The 22,345-nt window shown below is 42.3% G+C and overlaps 1 pseudogene across 1 annotated transcript; it reads left to right on the top strand.

Moving 5' to 3' along the window:
• Positions 1–5,056: 5,056 nt before the first annotated feature.
• Positions 5,057–21,857, top strand: LOC307093765 (small ribosomal subunit protein eS4-like; annotated as a pseudogene). The gene is made up of 3 exons: positions 5,057–5,146; positions 16,075–16,259; positions 21,118–21,857. The product of its transcript is annotated as a small ribosomal subunit protein eS4-like (transcript).
• The last annotated feature ends 488 nt before the right edge of the window (positions 21,858–22,345 follow it).

The following is a 22,345-nucleotide window of genomic DNA, read 5'->3' as shown; positions in this document are numbered from 1 at the left end:
TAGATAATAGGAAATTATAAAGATTAGAGTGGAAATAAACAAAATAGAGTCTAAAAAAATCAATACAAAAGATCAATAAAACCAAGAGCTGGTTCTTCGCAAAGATAAACAAGATTGATAAACCTTTAACTAGACCAGTGATGGCGAACCTATGACACGCGTGTCAGCACTGACACGTGTAGCCATTTTTGATGACACGCAGCCGCTGAGGCGGCCACATGCCGAGGATGAAACATTTGCGAAATAATGTTTTTTCCTCAAAGTGACACACTACCCGAGTTATGCTCAGTTTTTTGGCGAAGTTTGACACACCAAGTTCAAAAGGTTGCCCATCACTGAACTAGACTCTTCAAAAGAGAGAGAGGAAGAGAGAGGGGACCCAAAATAAAATCAGAAATGAAAGAGGAAAGTAACAACTGATACTCTGTCTGCAACTCTGTATAGTGCCAGCACTCATCAGCAAGCTGTGATCAGTGGATACTCACTTATATTTGGATCTCAGAGGTGTTCTGGAAAACGTTTACCAACCAGCTCTTTGGCGGGGGAGGGTGGCAAGGCAAGAACACTGATTTTTAGCATTTGCCAATTTCTGAGGTGAAAATACTCCCATTATCCATTTCAAGATATAATCTCAATGTCACTTTAGGAGGAGTTGGGAGGAGATGGGTACAACTGGCTCTCGTGAGCTGGTGCAAGGCAACTCCAGTAACCTCCAGCCCACCATCCTATATAATAAAAGCGTAGTATGCAAATTGTCCCCTCAACCGGGAGTTCTTCCGGGAGTTTGACCAGACTGCCGGCCAGGGGAAGGGAGGGAGTACCAGGCAGCTGGGGGAAGAGAGGGAGTACCCGGCCGGCAGCTGCTAGGAACCCTACCAGTGTATGGATTTCGTGCACTGGGCCTCTAGTTACTTATAAACATTGTTTTGTTCTTGGTCCTTCTTTTGTACAAATTGTGTACCTTAAAATTGTTAGTGTATAGCAGCAGTGATGTTTAATCTTGTTTTCTGTTTGGTTTTATACAGCACACAGAAGGAATACAGCTCCTTTTCTCATTTCATAATAGCTACCCCTGAATGAAATGATGGACAAAGGCGGCTTTCTTGTCTAGTTGGTAAAACTGATCTTGCAATGCTAGGGGTGGGGGTCGGGTGGAGGTCTAATCCTCACACACTATGCATTTTACAATGTGTTAATGCTGCGTGGTAAAATATTCTGATTCCTAGTGCCTAAGGTCTAACTCAATGTATATCACAGAAAACACATTCATTTGTGCTTGTTTTTAATGGCCCTTAAAGTAAATAGCCCTTCCTTTGTAAGTCATGTTAAGTTCCTAAGATTATTGAATAATAATAGCTTATTCTATGTGTTTTTTTTATATGATATAGTAACACGTAGTTACAGTTTTCTGGAAAAGTTTCTTTTTAGCCATTTTTCTTTGGATATTCAGTATTTTTTCCATAAATTATATATATAGGTATAGGGATATAGGTATGTGAGTGTGAGAGGCAGAGAGAGAGTATGTGTGTGTGTGTGTGTGTGTTGGGCTTTCTCTTGCCTTTTTTTTTTTTTTTTAATAGAATCAGGAAAGAAGCCAGACCTGAATGTGCAATAAAACCATTTTCCTGTTGGCATGCTGCGATGCTGTTGCCAAATTCCTGAAGGAAATAAGCGTTTGAACTAAAGTAAAACACACCTCTTATGCAGCTACCGGAATCATGAAGCTTCTAATTATAATAGTTGCCCTCACTTTTACGGTGTTTTCAAAGGGCTTTTAAATGCATTATGTCTTCTGGTGGACTTTTGCCAAAGTATGCTTTTGAATCTAAGGTGCAACACCTTTACTTGCATGGTCCAGAATCTTGGCAGGAAAGCTGCCAAAAGAACACTAAAGCAAATACCTAGAATTCAAGACTGGAGGAGCGAACTAAACAGGCAATTGTTCACTTCCATCTTGGCTATAACACAGTGGTTACTATTATATTTGGGGAGAAAAAACCCTAAATAATCATCATTTAATTTAAAGCAAAATACCCTCTAGATCCTTCCATTTTGTCACAAATGGCTAAGTGAAATAAGTCAGACAGAGAAAGACAAATACTGTATGATTTTACTTATATGTGGAATTAAAAACAACAACAAAAAAAGAATGAACAAACAAAACAAAGCAAAGACTCGTAGAAACAAAGAACAAACCAGGGTTGCCAAAGTGGGGGGTGGGGGTGGAGAAATGGATGAAAAGGTGAAGGGGATTACAGTCAATAATAGTGTAGTAACTGCACAAATGGTTACTAGACTTACAGTGGTGTTCACATTGTAAGATATATAAATGTTGAATCACTATGTTGTACACCTAAAACTGATATAATATTGAATGCCAACTATACTTTAATTTTAAAAATTTTAATAAATTAACCTAAAGAAGAGGGATCCATCACCTCATCACACACAAAAAGAGTGACCTCACTGGATAGTACATATAGCAGATCTGCATAACAAAAAAGAGAAAGGCTGAGAAAACAATCTTTGGAAGGCTTTGGATGGCCTTGCTGAGTCTTATGCACAAAACTCGGACCAAACACTCCATGGACCAAGCTTGAGTCCCAAGGCCCTTTCCACCAGAGACAGGCAGGTAATTAAATTGGCAGACCCCCAACACCATATGAGATAGGAAAGGTAGTTCCCAGTGCAAAGTCAGCTATCAATCAAATGTCCACTACAGGTGAATAATAACATTCCTATTTGGTGATAAAAAAATTGAGGCCTTGGGTGGTTAAACTTAAAACCAACCTTGGGAATAATATTGCACGTTGGAAACCACTTTAAAAAGGACTGGGCCTGCCCGGCTGTTGTGGCTCAGTGGATTGAGCATTGTCCCATGGACCAAGAGGTCCCAGGTTCAATTCCCGGTCAGGGCACATGCCCAGGTTGTGGGCTTGATCCCCAGTAGGGGGCATGCAGGAGGCAGCCAATCAATGATTCTCTCTCATCATTGATGCTTCCTCTTCCTCTGTCCCTCTCTCTTCCTCTCTCAAGTCAATAAAAAAAAAAAAAAAAAATACGCCGAAACCGGTTTGGCTCGGTGGATGGAGCGTTGGCCTTCGGACTCGGGCGTCCCAGGTTCGGTTCCGGTCAGGGGCATGTGCCTTGGGTGTGGGCACCTCCCCAATGGCGGGTGTGCGGGAGGCAGCTGATCGATGTTTCTCTCTCATCGATGTTTCTGGCTATCCCTCTCTCTTCCTCTCTGTGAAGGGTCATTAAATATATTTTTAAAAAATACATTAAAAAAAAAAAGAAAGAAAGAAAAGGACTGGGCCTGAGCCCCACCCAGATAATTAACCCAGAATCCAGGTGGTAAGAAATGAGGACCACGTTTTTTTAAAGCTCCTCAGGTGATTCTAACATGCAGGCAGTACTGAGAACCCGTGTCCTAAGCAGCAGGCCCCTGTTAATAATAAAACCCAGGCTGCAGTGCTTACTTCAGCCACCTTAATCATCCAGCTCATAAGATGGCATTGTCCATTTCACCTGCCTGCCTCCATCCCTCCCTCGTCTCTGTTATCATCCTGTCTTTATGGCTGCAGTCCCTGGTATACCTCACGGGATATAGCAGACTTTCAATAAATTCTTGTTAAACTGGATTGATGTAGCCCCCTGGATTTTCACACAAACACTCCTGCTGGAATAAAGGGTTCATAGGTGGAAACTAATAAAACTACCTTTGTGATGTAGTAGTGATGACACTGATAGGAAGGAAGAAAAGGGAAAATGATAGAAATCCATTGCCTATATTTTATGGGTCAAGGAAGAAACAGAAAAAAAAGGAGCTCAGTAGGTATGCTCTGGTGTAGCATAAATTACTTTCCAATTTAACATAACCCTTCCAGCCAGCTCCTCAGCTCTCCTTCAGCCAGATTCCCCCAATTAAAGTCTAATTAAGGTTGTCAGCACCTTTCTAGAATATTAACTATTTTATTCTTTAAAAAGCTAAGCTTTATTAAACTGAAATCCTTAATGGAGAAGCAGTATATTCTAAGGTCTTCTTGATCTTTCAAGAGCTTTTAATCGGAAGATATTGTTTAGTATGACTAGGCCATACTAAACAGTATCTTCTGATTAAAAGTTTTAGATTAATTTTACAGCAGTCAAGCAACTGCGCTTGGGTTTTTTTAAGAAGCTTCTTTTAGAACTACACCAACATCATCGCGCTGGGTTCTGTGTTCCTTTAGGTGATTTCTTTCCCACGAAATGACTGGCTGCTCTCAAATTTTGATTTTCCCCCATAGTACTCCTGAAACCATGTGTTTCGTGTTTATTTGGGTGTGAAGATGGGTGCAGGGTGATGTTAATGTTCCCTGCCTGGCTCTCTCTCCAAGAATTTCTCCGTTTTCCGTGCCCTGCCTGAGATTTCCCTCTCGGGGGTACCTGCACCAGACCTGACTCTGGGCTCTACCCCAGCATGGGCCCAGTACTGTCTGCAGCAGACCATTGGCGCCAACTAACAACACCTGATGTCTCCTCTCCTTCTCCTGACCTTCAGTGCCCCCACAGCCGGGTGGGGCATTCCTCCTATGGTTTCTGGGGCCTGCATATCTGTATAATCATCTAGTCAATCAGTCCCCCAATGAGTTTATTTCTGGCAAAAAAAAGATTTAACACTAAAGTGTGTTTCAGACTCAGCAGGGTCCTTAAGGCTAAAAGAAGCATTTGCCTACAAAGACCCTTTCCCAATGCGCTGGGTGGGACCCCAGGATCTGTCTCAGGCGTCAACAGTGGAACAGACCCAGGGACCCTCCCTTCTTCCAGCCTCCGCCAACCACTCTCTAACCTCCTTTCCAGTAAAAACTTTTGGAACCATTTCCCAGCCACTCTCGGACTCCAGGACCAGCCAAAACCGTTTTTTGCTTTTTGCTTTTTGGTGTTTTTTTTTGTTTTTTTTTAGCTTAGCTCCTGGCTGCCGACCAACCATGAGCTCCCAAGTTTGTCAGAATTCCACGGAGGTGGAGGCCACCATAAACTGCCTACCTCTCTTTGGGCTTCTATTTTGACCACGACGATGTGGCTCGTCCCGAGTTTGCGGAGGAGAAGCGCCAGTAGGCAAACCACTTCATTCCAGGACGAGGAGAAGCCGGCCTACATGAGCGAGGTGAAGCCCTGGACGCGCCCCTGAAACAGGCCCTCCTGCAGCTGCGCACGCGCTCGGGTGCTGCCGCGCAGACTCCTGACTTCCCGACAGCCACTTCGCTGATGAGCAGGTGAAACTCATCAGGAGGATGGAGACCACCTGACTGAGGTCCACAGGCTGGCCCGCCCCAGGCTGGGCTCAAGCACGACTAGGGGCTCCAGCGCCCAGGGGACTTTGAGGGACCCTCTGCAACCCCTCCTGTCAGGGCTTTTACAACCACTGGGCAGCTTTATATTTATATACATATACATATACATATACATATACATATACATATACATATACATATACATATACATATACATATACATCTCTTACATAATAAAAAGGTAATATTTAAATTACCATCACTCCGCTATGCCCATGATTGGGCCAGCAGGTGACACAGGGGGTGGGACTCGGGGTGGTGATTGGGCCGGCAGGACGCTGAGCTCATGTTGCCAGCAGCGACGCGAGCTCAGCGTCTGCGCCATGGCTGTGCTGCGGCACAGACAGGCCTCTGGGGCAGCGAGCCGAGCCGGCGTTTTGGAGGTTTGGAGGCGGCGGGCGGTGGGTGGGCGGCGCGGCTCCCCGGGGAGGAGTCTGGTGGCAGTTGGGCCGCAGGAGCACGTGGCGGCGGCCCCAGCCTTCCTGGGCGGGAGGCAAAGGCAAGACCCCGGCCTGGGCTCTGGCTGCAGGAGGACCACGCCCCCGCCCCACCCCGCCCTAGGGGCCCAGGGACTTCGGAGCTGCCGACCAGCGGACAGACAGCTTACACGTGCATGATTAAATCATGCACTGGGCTTCTAGTATACATATACATATACATATACATATACATATACATATACATATACATATACATATACATACACATACACACACATACATATACATACATATCTATGTAGATATAGATATAGATATAGATATATAGATATAGATATATAGATATATAGATATATATGAAGAAAGAAGAGGGAGAGGGAGGAGAGAGAGAAACATCAATGATGAGAGAGAATCATTGATCAGCTGCCTCCTGTATGCCCCCTACTGGGGATCTAGCCCACAGTCCGGGCATGTGCCCTGACCAGGAATCTAACCGTGAGCTCCTGGTTCATAGGTCAACACTCAACCACTGATCCACTTGGGCAGCCTTTAATACCCTGGAGCCTTCACCCATGCTGTGAACCAAATAGAAACAACAGAGTTTTGTTTTGTTTTTCCGGGGGGAGGGGGTTGTTGGGGGGAACGACCTTGCTGTGAAATCCAAAGGCATGTTGGCAATCATATCCTCTTTGGTCATATTTTTTTCCATGGCTCATGTTCTTCCATTTCTATTGTCAGCGACCGTTAAAGAAAAAGCAAAGTCTAATTAGAGTCCAGGGGAGGATGCATGTTTCTTTTGAGGAAGAATCTAGAATTTCCTTTAGAAACTTGATGCTCATGAATTACTGCTCCATCCCCATAACTGCCACTGCCACCACCCCAGGACTTTAGACTTGGTAATTTAGGAATCTCTTGATCTCTTTGCTTAATTCTTTCTTGACTCAAGTATTTCTTTCATCAGATAGTTTCTGTATTAGTAGCACATAAATTCAATAGGCTTGAAGGGTCAGCCTGGGAAGCCAATCACTATTTGCAATACTGCTCCTATGGGAACATGTGTTATACACACAGAAATACATGTGCAGCAATGGCAACATGTCTCCTTCCCTTATCTCCACACTCAGGCCCTACCCCTAATTCTATGGAAGGCACTAGACACCCACAGCAGTAAGAGGAAACACACAGCAGCTCATCTGCTCACCATTCCTTACACTTTCCTTCTTAGTTCATTTTCTTCCTCCTGAATTACATCCTTCAGTAGTCCCTTCAGCAATGTTCTTTTGTGCTGAATTCTTTTATTTTTATTTTGTCTGAAAATGTTATTTTAGGGGAAGGGAAAGTTTTATTCTTAAAATAAAGTTTAGCTGGCTACAGAATTTAAGTATTTATTTTCTCTTAACACTTTAATCTTATGTTCCTACTATCTTCTGACCTCTATAATTGCCTGTTGAGAAATCTCCAGCCAATTGAACAATCATTCCTTTGTTAATTTGTCTTTTCTTCTGAAGTTGCTTTTATTATATTCTTTTATCTTTGATGTTCAGTAATTTCACTAAGATGTGTCTAGATTTATTTTTACTTATTCTGCCAAGAACTTTGCTGTGCTTCTTGACTCTTAGGATTCATGGTTGTTGTTTTATTAATGCTGAAAAAAATTCTTAGCTGCTCTATGTCTCCACCATTCTCTTTATTCTTTCTTACTGAAACTCCTAGTAGATATATGCTTCACCTCCTCATATCCTCACTCTCTTGATGTTTTATATATTCCAACATTTTCTTTCTAGTACTTTTCAGATAATTTCCTCAGATTTCCTTTTCTAGTATATAAATTCTTTTAGCCATATCTAGCATTTCTAACCTATCCACTAGTTTCAATGTCTACATGTTTCCATTTTTAAAAGTTTAATTATTTTTCAATATGCTTATTCTTTTTCAGAATCCTCTGCTTTATGGTTTTATTTCCTTTTTTCTGTCACTTTAAGTGTACATATTTTATAGTCTTCATCTGATAGTTCTATTAATTTATGCACTGTCATTCATAAGGAATTCAGTGTTTCTATAGTGTTTTATAATTTTGGAGTGAGGGCTTATCTTCATTAGGCTTTATTATTCTTAAAATAATCTGTTAGTTGCCCATAGGTTTCTCTTTGCTTTTATAGACACATTCTAATTTATCTCCCTCAATTTTCTGTAGTAATTAAGAACACAGAATCTAGTATCTGGTAAACAGGCTTTGAACCCTAGTGTTTTCACTTCATCAGTGAGGAGGCATTCAGCAAAAAAGTAGCTGAAAACCAACCAAAAGTGGTTTAAGAAATAAGAATATTTGCTATCTAATATTTCTAATATTAACTATCTCTTATAAGTCCTGAGACAGGGTGATGTTTGGATTGGTGAATTCAGCAACGTTTTTCTGTTTCTCCACTCTGCCACCTTCATTATGTCACCTTTGTTCTTTGGTTACATTTGCTTAATGTCTTCAAGTGCCCCACATACCACAGCCTCGCACCAGAGCACCCAAAGGCAGGGAAAGTGCAAAGTATCTTTTTAAGAAGAAGGATAAGCCTCAGGGTGAATTTCCTTTTATGACCAAAATTGTGTTTCATTCTCATGCCTGAACCAATTACTTGGCAAGTGGAAGGACATTACCATGATTAAATTAGACCAACTAAAACTCACCCCTTGTGCTCAAGAGGGACCCTGCCCCTGCAATAGAGAAAAATATTGGGGTTCTCTTTTCAAAATAAAGGAGGGAATAGCTGTTTGGTGGGTGTCCAATAGTGTCTTCTCATCTTTATAGCTGTTTTATCTTGGAGAAGTCAATGAACATCTCTCAACCTCAGTTTCCTTATCTATTAAATGTAAATAATAATATTATCTTACCATCTAGGTTTTTATGAATTTTCAACAGGATTGTTCATGACTACCACTTAGCACAGTGCCTGAAACATAATAAATATCCAATAAATGTTAGCTATTAATTTGGCATGTAATTCTCAATAAATCTTATAATTTGATACTCTTTCTGATACCTCATCTGACCTTCTCTCCTTTTCTAGCAGCTAATAATATCTTCTATAATAATCTATCACATGATTGAAAGGTTTTCTTTATGTTTGAATCACTGAGCTTCTTCTTTTCTACAGGCCCTTTGCCATTTACCCCAAGTCACTTGAGGAGAAGTACAAAAGCAGACTCAATCGAGGCTAGAGTCATGCTTGGGTATTTGCTATTGCCTTAGTGTGCTAGAGTCCTCAAAGAGCAACTGCTACCCTTATTCACTGACTGTGGTCCCCCTATAGCATAGTCAGTCACCAGGTTAGTGACATGCAAAAAGAAAAAAGCAGACTCAATGCTAAATTAAAGGACTGACACACACTGAGGATAATGGGAAAATTCATATAATTCTGGCTATAATATAGCTTTCTCCATTTGAAATTCCAAGTATAATATTTGCTTTTACAATAAATGACTATAAGTCTCATATCTGGCTAATTGTCCACCATGACCCTCAGGTCTTGCTATGTCTAACCATGCCATTCCCCTTACAATTGTTTTTCACAACTCTGTAGTTCCTTCTAGTTCATCTGGGGTAAATGTTTATATTATGCACCACACAAAATATTTCTTCCAGAGAACTGCCTCAAATGCCTATGAAACATAACACCTAAAAGAGAAATCTTTCAAATATAAAGTTTTATCAGCTTGATGTGGCAATATTGTCTTTGCAATTATATACAACTCAGAAATGATGCAGGGAATGCTACTGAATGTTGATGAAAAAGAAGTATTAGTAAAATATCCATATGTCTTATATGAGATGAGTGAAATATGTAGAAATCATCTGAGTATTCCAGAGGGTCTGTGTTCTTTAGGTGTTTCATGATGATTTCATTGAGCAAGTCATTTTTTTATTTTTTACTCTTCAGTTACAGTTTACTTTCAGTATTATTTTATATTGGTTTCAGGTGTACAGCAAAGTAAACAATTCTTCAAGATAGTTTTAATAATGTCATCTTTGTAAATAAGGCTGTGAGGATCAACAGAAAGAACCTTGGCCTGGGAATTAGGTAAGCTCGGTTCTAGCTCTGCTCACTGCTGATTATCTGTGCAGCCTCAGGCAACTAATGTGTCCTTTCTGAACCTCAGTCTCCTCATTCTCCATACTGACCTCTGTAGCTCTGATTTTTTTCAGTGGGGCTGACATTGCTAACCTTGGTCACATCCTGGGACTTGAAAATTTCTTCACAATACCATGTTGATGAGCCAATGGCACAGGGTCCCAGAGATCATTTAGAATTCTCCTTCCACACACATCCCTCATTTTTCATTTAAGAAAACACTGTTGCAGCAGGCTGGACCTGGAGGATGACTGGAACCCAGATCACTTGTCTCAGAGACACTGTAATTTTCACTAAAGCATGCTACTTCATCCACATATACCACCCTGATATCCAATATCAGGGGTTAGGCACTAATCCTAATACACAAAAAGCCAGGGGCCATCATGACCGAAAAAACCATACCGACGACCGAACAGCAGTCTGTGTGGGGTGACCAGGCCAGCAGGGGGTTTAGTGAGGGACGACCAAACGACTGAACAGCAGGCTGCGAGGGGCAACCAGCCGGCAGGGGGGGCATTTGGGGGCGACCAGGCCAGCGGGGGGGTGGGGGAGGGCGGGAATGCAGTTGGGGCGACCAGGCTGGCAGAGGGGCAGTTGGGGGTAACCAGGCTGGCAGTGGGAGCAGTTGGAAGTGACCAGGCCGATGGGGGGGGGGGCAGTTGGGGGTAACCAGGCTGGCAGTGGGAGCAGTTGGAAGTGACCAGGCTGGCGGGGGGAGGAGGACAGTTGGGGGTGACCAGGCCGGCAGGGGGTGGGGGGGTGGGGGCGACCTAGCCAGCAGGGGGGGCAGTGAGGGGCGATCAGGCCAGAGTGGGGGGGCAATTAGGGGCAACCAGGCTGGCAGAGGGGGGCAGTTGGGGGCAACCAGGCCAGTAGGGGGGGCAATTGTGGGTGACCAGGCTGGCAAGGGGGGCAGTAAGGGGCTACCAGGCTGGCAGGGGGGACAGTTAGGGGTGATCAGGCTGGCAGAGGGGGGCAGTTGAGGGCGACCAGGCCGGCAGGCGGGGGCAGTTAGGGGCAACCAGGCCAGCAGAGGGGGGCAGTTGGGGGCAACCAGGCTGTCAGGGGAGGGCAATAAGGGGCTACCAGGCTGGCGGGGGGGACAGTTAGGGGTGATCAGGCTGGCAGGCAGAGGTGGTTAGTGGTGATTAGGCTGGGAGGGGGGCAGTTAGGGGAAATCAGGCAGGCAGGCATGTGAGCAGTTAGGAGCCAGTGGTCCCAGATTGTGAGAGGGATGTCAGATATCCCTTGAGGGGTCCTGGATTAGAGAGGGTGCAGGCTGGGCTGAGGGGACACCCCCCCCCCCATGCACGAATTTTGTTCACTGGGCCTCTAGTATAAATATAAAGTATAGCAATTATGTTCAAAGGCTTTTACAGCCTTCAAGCAACTTCCACCTCCATTACTTCAATTGAGCCTCACCACAAAGAAAGCTGACACCTGGAAGGATTCAGTGACTTGCCCAGTGTCACTTAGCCAGGTGGTAACAGAGCCAGCACTGGAGTCCAAGTCCTTTGATTCCTGGTCTTCTACATTTCCTGGACTTAGCCCTGCCTTCCATCAAACAGGCTGATTACCAAGAAATGAAGTAGATCTTTCCATTGCCTCTGGCTACTGAGGGATCAACCTAAAAAGTGTTGGTCCATTTGGCAATATACTCCAAGCTATTCCCATGTTCCAATCTACTAATATCAACACTATAATTAAGTTTACTTTTAGGAAACTCCTGAGCAGGAAACCAACCATAAGTCAGATATTCCAGCTGATGCTCTCTCTCTCTCTCTCTCTCTCTCTCTCTCTTGCTCTCGCTCTCTCCTCTCTCTCTCTCACTCTCTCTCTTTTGGTGCTCTGAAATGGCTCATTAATACACTTTTCATTATGTTAAAACAGTATTATAAATAGGTGGTTCACACAGACTAAATCACTAGGTAAGCTATTTTTTTTATTTTTTAGATAAGCTATTTTTTATCCGAAGTTTTCTCATCACATAATATTGAATATTTCTTACATTTACAATAAGGAGCTGCAACATAGCGGTCAAGGAGGAGGGCTTGAGTGGTCATATCAAGATTTAAATCATGCCCCTTTTTCTAGATATGTAACCCTGTTAGAGTCCTCATTCATATAATGGAGATAAAATTGTAGCACATATGTCATAAAGTTGTTAAGAGAAATAAATGTGCTAATATTTATAAAGGGCTTAAAGTTGTACCAAGCACACAGTAAGCAATAGATGTTAGGTATTATTATTATTTATATAATGGGTGTCACATTATCCTCATTTTACAAACAAGAAAACAGACACAGATAGATTAGTGGTTTTCCTAAAGCCACAAAGTCCTAAATGTCCTTATGGGAATTTATTTGCTAAATCCTTATTAAAGATGAATTGGTGTCAGGCTGAGAGCAAAAACAAGAATTGGGGAGAAACAAGGAGGAAAACTAGGGATGGGGGGATATAGGATGGGAGGGATCTCTGAAGGACTATGTGAGAGAACACAGAGCTGAATGTTGCCAACTTCACACTTTTGCTATTTATCCTATAGAATAAAAGCCTAATATGCTAAGTGTCCGGTTGACCGTTCAGCCATTCAACCAATCAAAGCATAATATGCTAATGATGTGCTAAAGCCGCTCAACTGCTCACTATGATGTGCACTGACCACCAGGGGTCAGACGCTCTGACCGGTAGGTTAGCTTGCTGCTGGAGTCCGGCCAATCAAGACTGAGTGAAATGGGCTGGACATGCCCTAGAGCCCTCCCGCAGTCCTCCCCAGCTGGCCAACCTCCCATGTCTCTTCCCAGCCCCGATCGTGCACCGGTAGGGTCCCTTGGCCTGGCCTGCACCCTCTTGTAATCCGGGACCCTTCAGGGGATGTTGCAGAGTTGGTTTCAGCCTGATCCCACAGGCCAGGCCTATGGACTCCACTGGTGCACTAATTTGTACACCAGGCCTCTAGTATATATAAAAGGCTAAGCAACCATCCAACCATCCAACCGGTAGCTATGATGCACAATGACCACTAGGGGACAGATGCTCCAACCGGTAGCTCTGATGTGCACTGAGGACCAGGGGGCAGATGCTCAATGCAGGAGCTGCTGAGCTGCCGTGACTTGGCAGCAGCAGTTCTTGGGTGACGCACCCGGAATCAGAGATTCCCGAGTGCATCACCTGAGAACCGCCTTCTCGCAATCCAGGATTCCTCAGGGGATGTAGGGAGACGGTTTGGGCCTGATCCCCGCAGGCCAGGCTAAGGGACCTCACATGCCAGAGGGACCCTGCTCACTCCTCAGATGCCCTTCAAGCTGCAGCACCGCCCCAGGTACGGCCAGCAGGGGAGGGGCCGAGGGCGGTTGGCTCCAGGGCATGTCCGGCCCAGCTCACCCAGTCCCACCCCGCCAGCCACCTTCTAATTAATTTCCTTTCAATGTGCACAAATCTGTGCACCCGGGCACTAGTGTTTAATAAATGACTAGTCTCTGCCACCTTGCTTACCGTTGGCTTTTCCTCAAAGCATTACAACTACAGAAGAATCAGATCAAACAGAAAGACATGTTTTAGGTCACTTATTAAGACAGTCTCTAAGAGGAAAACCTGTTGTACCTAGGTCTCTAACATGTGACCTGGTTAAAATTGAGAGCATATCAGTTACGTAGGCACAACCGTCTTTTCTTAAGAGGTCTGTAAGACAGGAATACTAATAGTAAGTAAAATATCAACTGAATTATCAACTAAATGACCTATGGCATTGTTGTTATTGTTTTAATTTCCCATCTATCTTGGATTGGCCAATTCCTGTTCAGACAAATCTATTGTCACTGGTTTAACAACAATGTCAACGTACTTTAGAAGTATCTAAACCCCTCTTCTCAATTTCTGTTTCTATCACTTCACAGAGCAGTAACAAAAAGTTTCTGGACTGGCACATTTTTCTCACATTTTGAGTAGTATTGGCATAAATATAAGAATATTTATTGTCAACTTCATAAGAAAATCAGAAGTAGTCCCAGGGTTAATGTGGTGGCTCCATGTCATTAAAAAAAAAAACACAGATATTTTTATGATCCCATTTTCCATCCACAAAATACTGATTTCTGTCCTCAGAAATGGAATCTCCTGGCTACAAGCCTCCAGAGTCCCCAAATGTCACCTCCTCTCTCAACATTATTTAAAGCAGGATGGAAAGAATGAGGGCAAAAGGGCTTTCTCTTTTTGTGATTCTATTTTCACTCAGTGAGAAATATCTTGGCTAGAAGCTTCCCAAAGATCCCCCAACTCATCCAAAACTGCCCCTATACTACACATGCAAAGGCCAATGGGATCACTATGGTATTGTCATTCAGTTCTTATTACTCAATCCATCTGGAACTCAACAGTACTTACCAACTGAACAAAATTAGGTACTTGGGCAAGGAAGAACAAGGAATGGCTGTTAGGTAAGAATGGAAGTGTTGGCCACAGAAGTCTTGACTCTGCCAGGACCACATAAGGCTTAAAGAAGTCTGCCATTAGAGACACTGTGGCATTTTGCAAGCAGGATAAATGATGTACTCAAATATTTGAATGTGATAATAGACTTCTTATCCACTAGAAACTTCTGGAATCCAGAAACAAACAGAAGGCAGATTTCCCATTCTTTACCTCCTGAGCAGTTTTTTAGTTTTTCTTTTAACTTCATAAAGCCTCCTTTTCCTTGTTTGTAAAAGGAGCTTATACCAGAACTTTCCTCAAGGGTATATTATAAAGATTTTAAAATGTAATAGAAAACACTAGGAGGATGAAAATGTTCTAAAGTAGATTGTGGTATGGGGTTCTGGTCAAGAAGTCTGAGTAACCCTGGACGATGTGCTCAGTGGTTAGAGCATTGGACTGTGCACTGAAGGGTCTTGGGTTAGATTCCCAGTCAAGGGCACATGCTTGGGTTCGCTCTCTGCCCCCAGTAAGGGCGTGTGCAAGAGGCAACCAGTAGATGTGTCTCTCTCACATTGTTTCTCTCTTGCTCGCTCCCTCTCCCTCCCTCCCCACTCTCTCTGAAGAGCAATGGAAAATTATATCCTCTGGTGAGGATTGGCAGGGGAAAATAAAAAGAAGAAATCAGAGTGGATGGACGCTGCACACATCTCTTCCCATGACCACATAAATTATAGAATAAACCTGGATAATCATCTGAAGACTAGCTGAGCAGAAGTCCAATAACTAAGGATATAAAGAAGAAGCCACATCAAGAGTAGTAGGAGTAGAGACAAGAAACAGGCTGGCCCTGCACCCATGTGTGGCAATTGAGAGTCTAGAGAGATATCTCAGGGCAGAGGTCCTTCCTGATCAGCCCCATGCTGGGCTCTCAGCTGGGAAGAGGAACCCACATAACATCTGGCTGTAAAAATCAGCAGGGATTCCTGACCATTCTGGTGAGATGAAAGGCTGTTGGAAACTCAGGCATCCTCTTAAAGGGCTAGCATACAAATTCATTCACAGGCACTCACCTTGGGCTCTAGCAGAGGGATAGTAGCTTGGGGGAAATATTCAAAGGGATGTAAAGTACAGGACAGGCAATATAGTTAATAATATTGTAATAACTATTTATGTTTCCAGGTGAGTACTAGAATTACTGTGGGATCAGTTCACAAATTACATAATTGTCTATGCTGTACACCTAAAACTAATATAAAACAATATTAAGTGTCAACTGTACTTGAAAACATAAAAAGGAAATTATTTAGAACAGGTCTTAGAATGTGGCAAACCCTAAATAAATCTTAACCTTACTTTATTGCTAAATGGTTTTGGGACTAATTTTGAGTTTCTACATAACCCATGGTCACTTCATAGATACGGAGGGCAGTTGCTAGAACTCAGTTCACATAAATGCACAATAAGGGAAGAGTTAGCATGTAGAGAGAAATATTATGTGCTCACATGTGACTCTGAGAGAAGAATATAAAGGCATTCACTCTGAACCCAATGGAGATTCAGTGGACCCAAATCTGTCTGAGTCCAGCAAAACCCAGGAGCCTAGCAGTGTGAAGTTACAAGCCCTTAGAGTCTTGCTTCCCCTATGTCACTTTGGGGGTCAATTTTGAAGAAGTCCTCTGAGGAGCTGAGGAGTAAAGAACTGTGCTCTGCACTTAGAGGTGGGGCTGAGGTTGTGCTGTCTGCTTGCCGTGGAACTCTTCCAGGAAACAGGAGACTCTGCAATGACCCAGAAGGTCTTTCGAGAACTGCTGACAGGAGCAACTGGGAGTTACCACAGTCAGCAGCAAATGCTGCTGGGAGTCATGGCATGCAGCTATATAGAGTGGAATGGTCACCAGGAGCTGCAGCCACTGGCTTCCCCTGTCATTGAGGACCATGACCCACAAAAGCTGGTGCCATCAATAGCAATTTCTAAATGACAGTGCTAGAAATTGCCCATGGAACGGATCCTCATTATTCAAAGCAGCAGACCCTAGGTCAGAACTGGGAGGTCTTATTGCTCAGACGCTTCTGGCCCTCTTCACTGTCAGTTCAGAGGAACAAAGAGCTGATCATTGAATAGCAAACTTTAGAGGGAACAGCATGTGCTTGGAATCAAGAGACCTGGACTTGAGTTCTGGATTTTCCATTCTGTGACCTTGGTAAGTCCCTTAATCCTCTGAGCTTCAGAGGATTTAATGAGCATATATATATATATATATATATATATATATATATATATATATATATATATATATATATATATATATGAAAATGCTTTATAGCAGGTATACAGTACCAGGAAAATGGAAAACATTGTTATCATTACTTTTTCAGTACATTCCTCAATGAAGAGCAAAATTAACAATTTTGCACCAGAAAACTTGAAGGAATATAACCCCAGAAAATCTGAGTGGAGGCCCAAGACAGTTTTAGAAACCTCTCATAGAAATAGAGCTAAAAGGATGAGGTTTGGAGAATGAGAGTCTCACTAATGAATAGGATCTGATTCAAATTTGTGATCTCAAGTTCTTAGGCCTCTGCATAGATGTGGTACAAGTTTTCAGCTGCTTAATGTTCTTGAAATCCCATTTTGTTTCAAATGAAAAACCACCTGAAAGTTTCCTGAAGAGGGTTTTTCAGGGAAAATTTAAGCATAACATATCTGTGGTTGATTGTCAGTGTAGTCCCTTCCAAAGTTCCTCTGGAAAACCAGAAGGCAACAATATTGCAGCAACTGGGAGAGAGGGACACATAACAAGATGCGATCACAGCTGCTGTGTGGAGTCAGGACACCCTTGATACCTACAGAATGGTGCTGAGGGCCACTCTCTGCCCTTCACCACCGTCTGGAGCCATCACAGGGGCCATGCTACCTCCGTGCCTCTCTTGCCCTGGGCACCATCTTCTGTTTTGGCAATGACTGGTGCTTCTGACAAACTCCATCTGTCTAACCACTTTGAGTTTCCACAGCATTGACATCTGGGATTCAAAACTATTCAATCTACTGTCAACAGAGCTTTCTTTTATAAAAAGAAAAAAGGGAAAAAAAACAGTCAAGAAGTGATGGAACCCAAACACTACCTAAATGAAACAGAGAAACATCATTCTTTTTGTTTTGTTTTGTTTTTTAAATAGAGCTTTCCATCCCCCATGTGTTTATTCTATAATTAGAAAGGGTATTATGATCACCCTCTAAAAATCCTGTTTTTGTAATACTGAATTTACCATATGATATTAATTTGAGGAAAGAAAAAAACAGGGAAGCAGCTACAGCACAAAGAGTTCTGCAATGCAGTACTATGGAGTTTCAGAGGCACGAGTAATAACTGAAAAAAAAAATAGTCTATTAACGTTTTCTGACATGAAAGTGATGAAATTGTTCAGTTCAAGTCCACATTGACTCTTGCCTGGACTATTGCAAAAGACTGAATTGCTTATCCTACTTCTCAATTTTTCTCTCCTTTGATTCAATCTCCAGAAATTATTGTCCTGCACACGAAGTCAGATCATGCCCTTGGTCTGGTCAGAAGCCAGACATCATCACCTATAGAATAAAGGACTTCCCCAAACTCAGTATCCAAGGCTCCCTCAGTTATTTTTTACAAAGGTGACACTCTCTCCCCTAGAGGGTGTTTGGAAAAGTTGGGGGAATTCTTCTCAATGATCAAAACAACATAGAGCAATAGTGGCTTTTAGAAGGCTAGGACCAGGGATAAACACTCCCTAAGACACCAAAGAACCATCCACCCCAACATATGGATAGCATACCCATTGAGAAACTCTGAGCCTAACTTTTCAACTTTTCCTAACTTTATTTTCTCCTTCTTCTGTCATATGCAACACTCCAACCACTCTGACTAGTCTTATTTCTATTTTTAAACATTTATTTGTTGATTTTAGAGAGAGAAAGGAAAGGGAAGGAGAGAGAGAGAGAGAGAGAGAGAGGGAGGGAGAGAGAGAGAGAGAGAGAGAGAGAGAGAGAGAGAGAGAGAGAGAGAGAGAGAGAGAATTGATTTGTGGTTCCACTTATTTACGTATTCATTGATTGCTTCCTGTACGTGCCCTGCCTGGGGATGGGGGATGAAACCCACAACCTTGCTGTATAGGCTCAACTAACCAACTGAGCTACCTGGCCATGGCCCTGATTTGTCCCATTTCTAACATCAGAGGCTGTGCTCACACTAGAGCCTTGTCTGAGATGTCCTTCCCAACCCACTGATCTTTAACACTCTCTGACTTTCAAAACCCAGGATAAACTATTCTTAGCCTCCAATCAACATTAATTTCTCCCAATTCTGTGGTCCCACATGACTTTGCTTATACCTCTGCTGTTAACACTTATTGTATTCTGCCTTATATTATTGCCATTTTATTATTCTCCTCTTCACTACCAATTAACATATTCCTTGAGGATAGGAACTGCTTTATACAGATTTATACACCTCAAACACTGAGCATTCACTTAGCACCTTACTACCTGGTACTTAGTAGATTTGTTGGATTTAATTGAATTAAACTAATTATTTTAAAATATTTTTTCTATCAAATATATGCAAGAATATTTTAAACTTTAAAAAAATTATTAGTAGATTGAATAGGTAAGGTCTTATTTTATTAGTTCTTCATGGGCAAAAATCTGTTTAAGTAAATTTTTTTAAAAAGTTGGGTAACTTAGGGTTAAATCCTTTCAAAAGAAACAGCCAAAAGGAGTTAGTCTTCCAAAAGTCACAAGGAAAAGGAAAATGTAATTTTTTTGGTGTTATCCAGTGAGATTTTTGTGTACGCAAAGTTCCCCAAATGACTATAAACTTTACAAATTTCAATTTACTTCAATTCAACTTTTAAAAAATAATTTTTTAAGTCACCTTTGGACTAGGATGAAATGTGGAAAATTTCAACTCAAAGTAAGATTTTTTTTTTCTAGGAAGCTGTGAGCAAATGAAAACAAGATTTGGCGGGAGCATTCTACCACCTCTACCATAGGACGGGTCACTGCCAGCGCCATACTTGATGAGACATCTGGCAAGAGGCCTGCTGTAGAAATACAGTCTGTGACTTTATTTTGCTGGACATTTCATCTGTGAAGATTTTCTTTTCCAGTTACAAAGTCCTCCCAAGAGGGACATAGCTGCTTTTTGGAAACCTGTGAAGTGTTGGCAAGTCTTGCCCTGTTTACCATGGAAACTTGTACTTGGATAGAATTATAGCGTATGACCTGGTACAAGCATAGATGAATGTTTGATGCCTGCTATTTTCTCTTCATGTTGATTTGGAAATTATAAATCACAGAACCAGATCAAATAGCTTTGATCTTTCCAGTTCATTTGTTCATCGTGGCATGTGGTCATACCTGCATAGACTTGAAAATACGTTGGCAGATAATAGAACGTGTTATGATTAAAATGTATGAGTTTGGTTCTGATTAACCTGCATAGGATTGCCTGAAAAGTAGACTATTTGTAAGCATGGATGATTTAATATCTGCTTATTTGTTGTTCTTTCTTAGAAAGTTCTAAATACCATATACCAATACCAATTGCATTGACAGGTTTGTGGGGGGTTTTTAATGAGAAAGAAATTAATTAGCTCTGACTGCAAGCAGATATTATCTGCTTTCCTCTAAATAACTGTTTAAAGCATCTGGCCCAGGATTGTGTAAGAGATTTGTTTTTATGTCTTTGGGAAATAGTTAACTGTCTAGTTCAGGACTGCATCACTTCTTGCCTAGATTACTGCAACAGTTTCTAACTGGATCCCAGACTGGGATTTTTGCACTCCACTTTCAAGTCATTTGCCATACTCCTTACTAATGGTACTGTCATTCAAATAAACAGATCTGATTCCCCCAATGGTTAGAATCCTTCAAAGATTTCAGGAGAGCTTTTAGGAGAAGGTGCCAGATTAGTATGACATGCAAAGTTCTATCATAGCCTTCCCTCTTGCCTCACACTTTCACTCTGTATTCCACTGTGCCAGGTGTCACGCTATAAGTTATCACTCATTTGTGCTGCTTTGCCTTAGAACCAGCTGTTCCCATGCATATAATGTCACCTCTGGAATTCCCTGCCCTTTCCATGACTTGCTCCTATTCATATTTCAGTTCTTGGACCACTTTCTCCAGAAACCAACCCAAAGTTTCTCATCTAGATAAGATGACCCCCCACAAGTGTCCCGGTAACCTTGTGCATATCTGTAAGGTGGCAGCCAAATCACACAGCCCTGCATTTTAATAGCATGGAAGTTCCAAGAGACCAGATTTTATCTGGAACCTAACAATACTCTGGTAAGTAGAAGGTACTCAATAAAAATTGGTCAAATTATAAATGAGCAAAAGGATGAATGAAGGGATAAAATGTGTATGTTTACATTGTACTTGTTTTGCCAGTTTTACTTTTATACACTGATCTTGAATTTGCCATTTGGAAAGGACCTCTGGAATTGTTTTTTTCCCTTTCTACCATTTTGAGGAAGCAAACTAGATTTAAGAACACAAAGTTTAAACAAGCTGAAAAGAATTGGAAGTTCTCTTTTTAAAAATATATATATTTTATTGATTTCAGAGAGGAAGGGAGGAGAGAAAAACATCAATGATGAGAGAAAATCATTGATTGGCTGCCTCCTGCATGCCCCCCACTGGGGATCAAGCCTACAACCCAGGCATGTGCCCTTGACCAGAATCGAACCGGGGATTCTTCAGTCTGCAGGCTGATGCTCTATCCACTGAGCCATACTGGCTAGGGCAAAAATTCTCTTTTTGTGGCTAGTGCAGCTGTGGCTCCTGGTCCCAACAATCATTGGAAGTGTGTAGCAGCTCCAAAGTATTGGATGCTGATTAAACTGACCAGTGTGTTTGCTTCTCGTCCAACTACCAGCCCCCACAATCTAAGAGAATGTCTCCCTGTCATTGTTTTCTAAACAGAGTTCAGTATGCTCTGACAGGAGATGAGGTAAAGGTCCGTCTGCAGCAGTTCATGAAGATGATGGCAGGGTGCAAATGATATAGCCTACCCGGTTGGTTTAACAGGTATCTCAGCATTGACAAGACCAAAGAGAATTTCAGTCTCTTCTATGACACCAAAGATTGCTTTGCTTTCCATCATATTACACCTGAGGAGGCCAAGTACAAGTTGTGCAAAGAGAGAAGGATCTTTAAGGACACAAGGGGAATCCCTCATCTGGCAACCTGTGATGCTCATACCAACTGCTACCCTGATCCCCTCAGCAAGGTGAATGACACCATTCAGATTGATTTGGAAACTGGCAAGGTTACTGATTTCACCCAGAACCTGTATGTGGTTACTTGAGGTACTACTAGTAACCTGGAAAGAATTGGTGTGATCACCAACCGAGAGAGACATCCTAGTTCTTTCAATGAGTTCATACAAAAGACAACATCTTTGTTATTGGCAACACCAACGAACCATTGATTTCTCTTCCCAGAGGGATAGCTCACCACTGCTGGAGGAGAGACAAGAGACTGACAGCCAAACAGAGCGGTGGGTGAAATGATCTCTAGGTGACATGATTGTTAGGGTCTTTGTACCTAATTAAAGATAATATGGCATAATTTAAATTTTTAAAGAAACAAGCCCTGGCTGGGCGGCTCAGATTGTTGGAGCATCATCCCCTGCACCAAAAGGTAGCAGGTTTGATTCCCAGTTAGGGCACAAACCTAGATTTTGCGAGTTAACACCCAGTTTGGGTGCATATAGGAGGCAACAGATTGATCTCTCTCTCTCTCTCTCTCTCTCTCTCTCTCTCTCTCTCTCTCCTTCCCTCCCTCCCTCCTTCCCTCCTTCCTTCCCTCCCTCCTTCCCTTCCTGTCTTTCTAAAAATCAATAAACATAACCTCAGGTGAGGATTAAAAGAATTGAAAAATGTCACAAATAATTTAAGACCTAAATATTATTTATGCAATCATCATTCAAATAATTTTCTGACCCTTTCCACTGTGTACATTATATTGACCAACCCAGAGCAACTAAAGTAAAA

This window comes from Cnephaeus nilssonii (assembly GCF_951640355.1).
Source record: "Cnephaeus nilssonii genome assembly, chromosome: 21".
Lineage (NCBI taxonomy): Eukaryota > Metazoa > Chordata > Mammalia > Chiroptera > Vespertilionidae > Cnephaeus > Cnephaeus nilssonii.
This window is presented reverse-complemented; position numbering and strand designations above follow the sequence as displayed.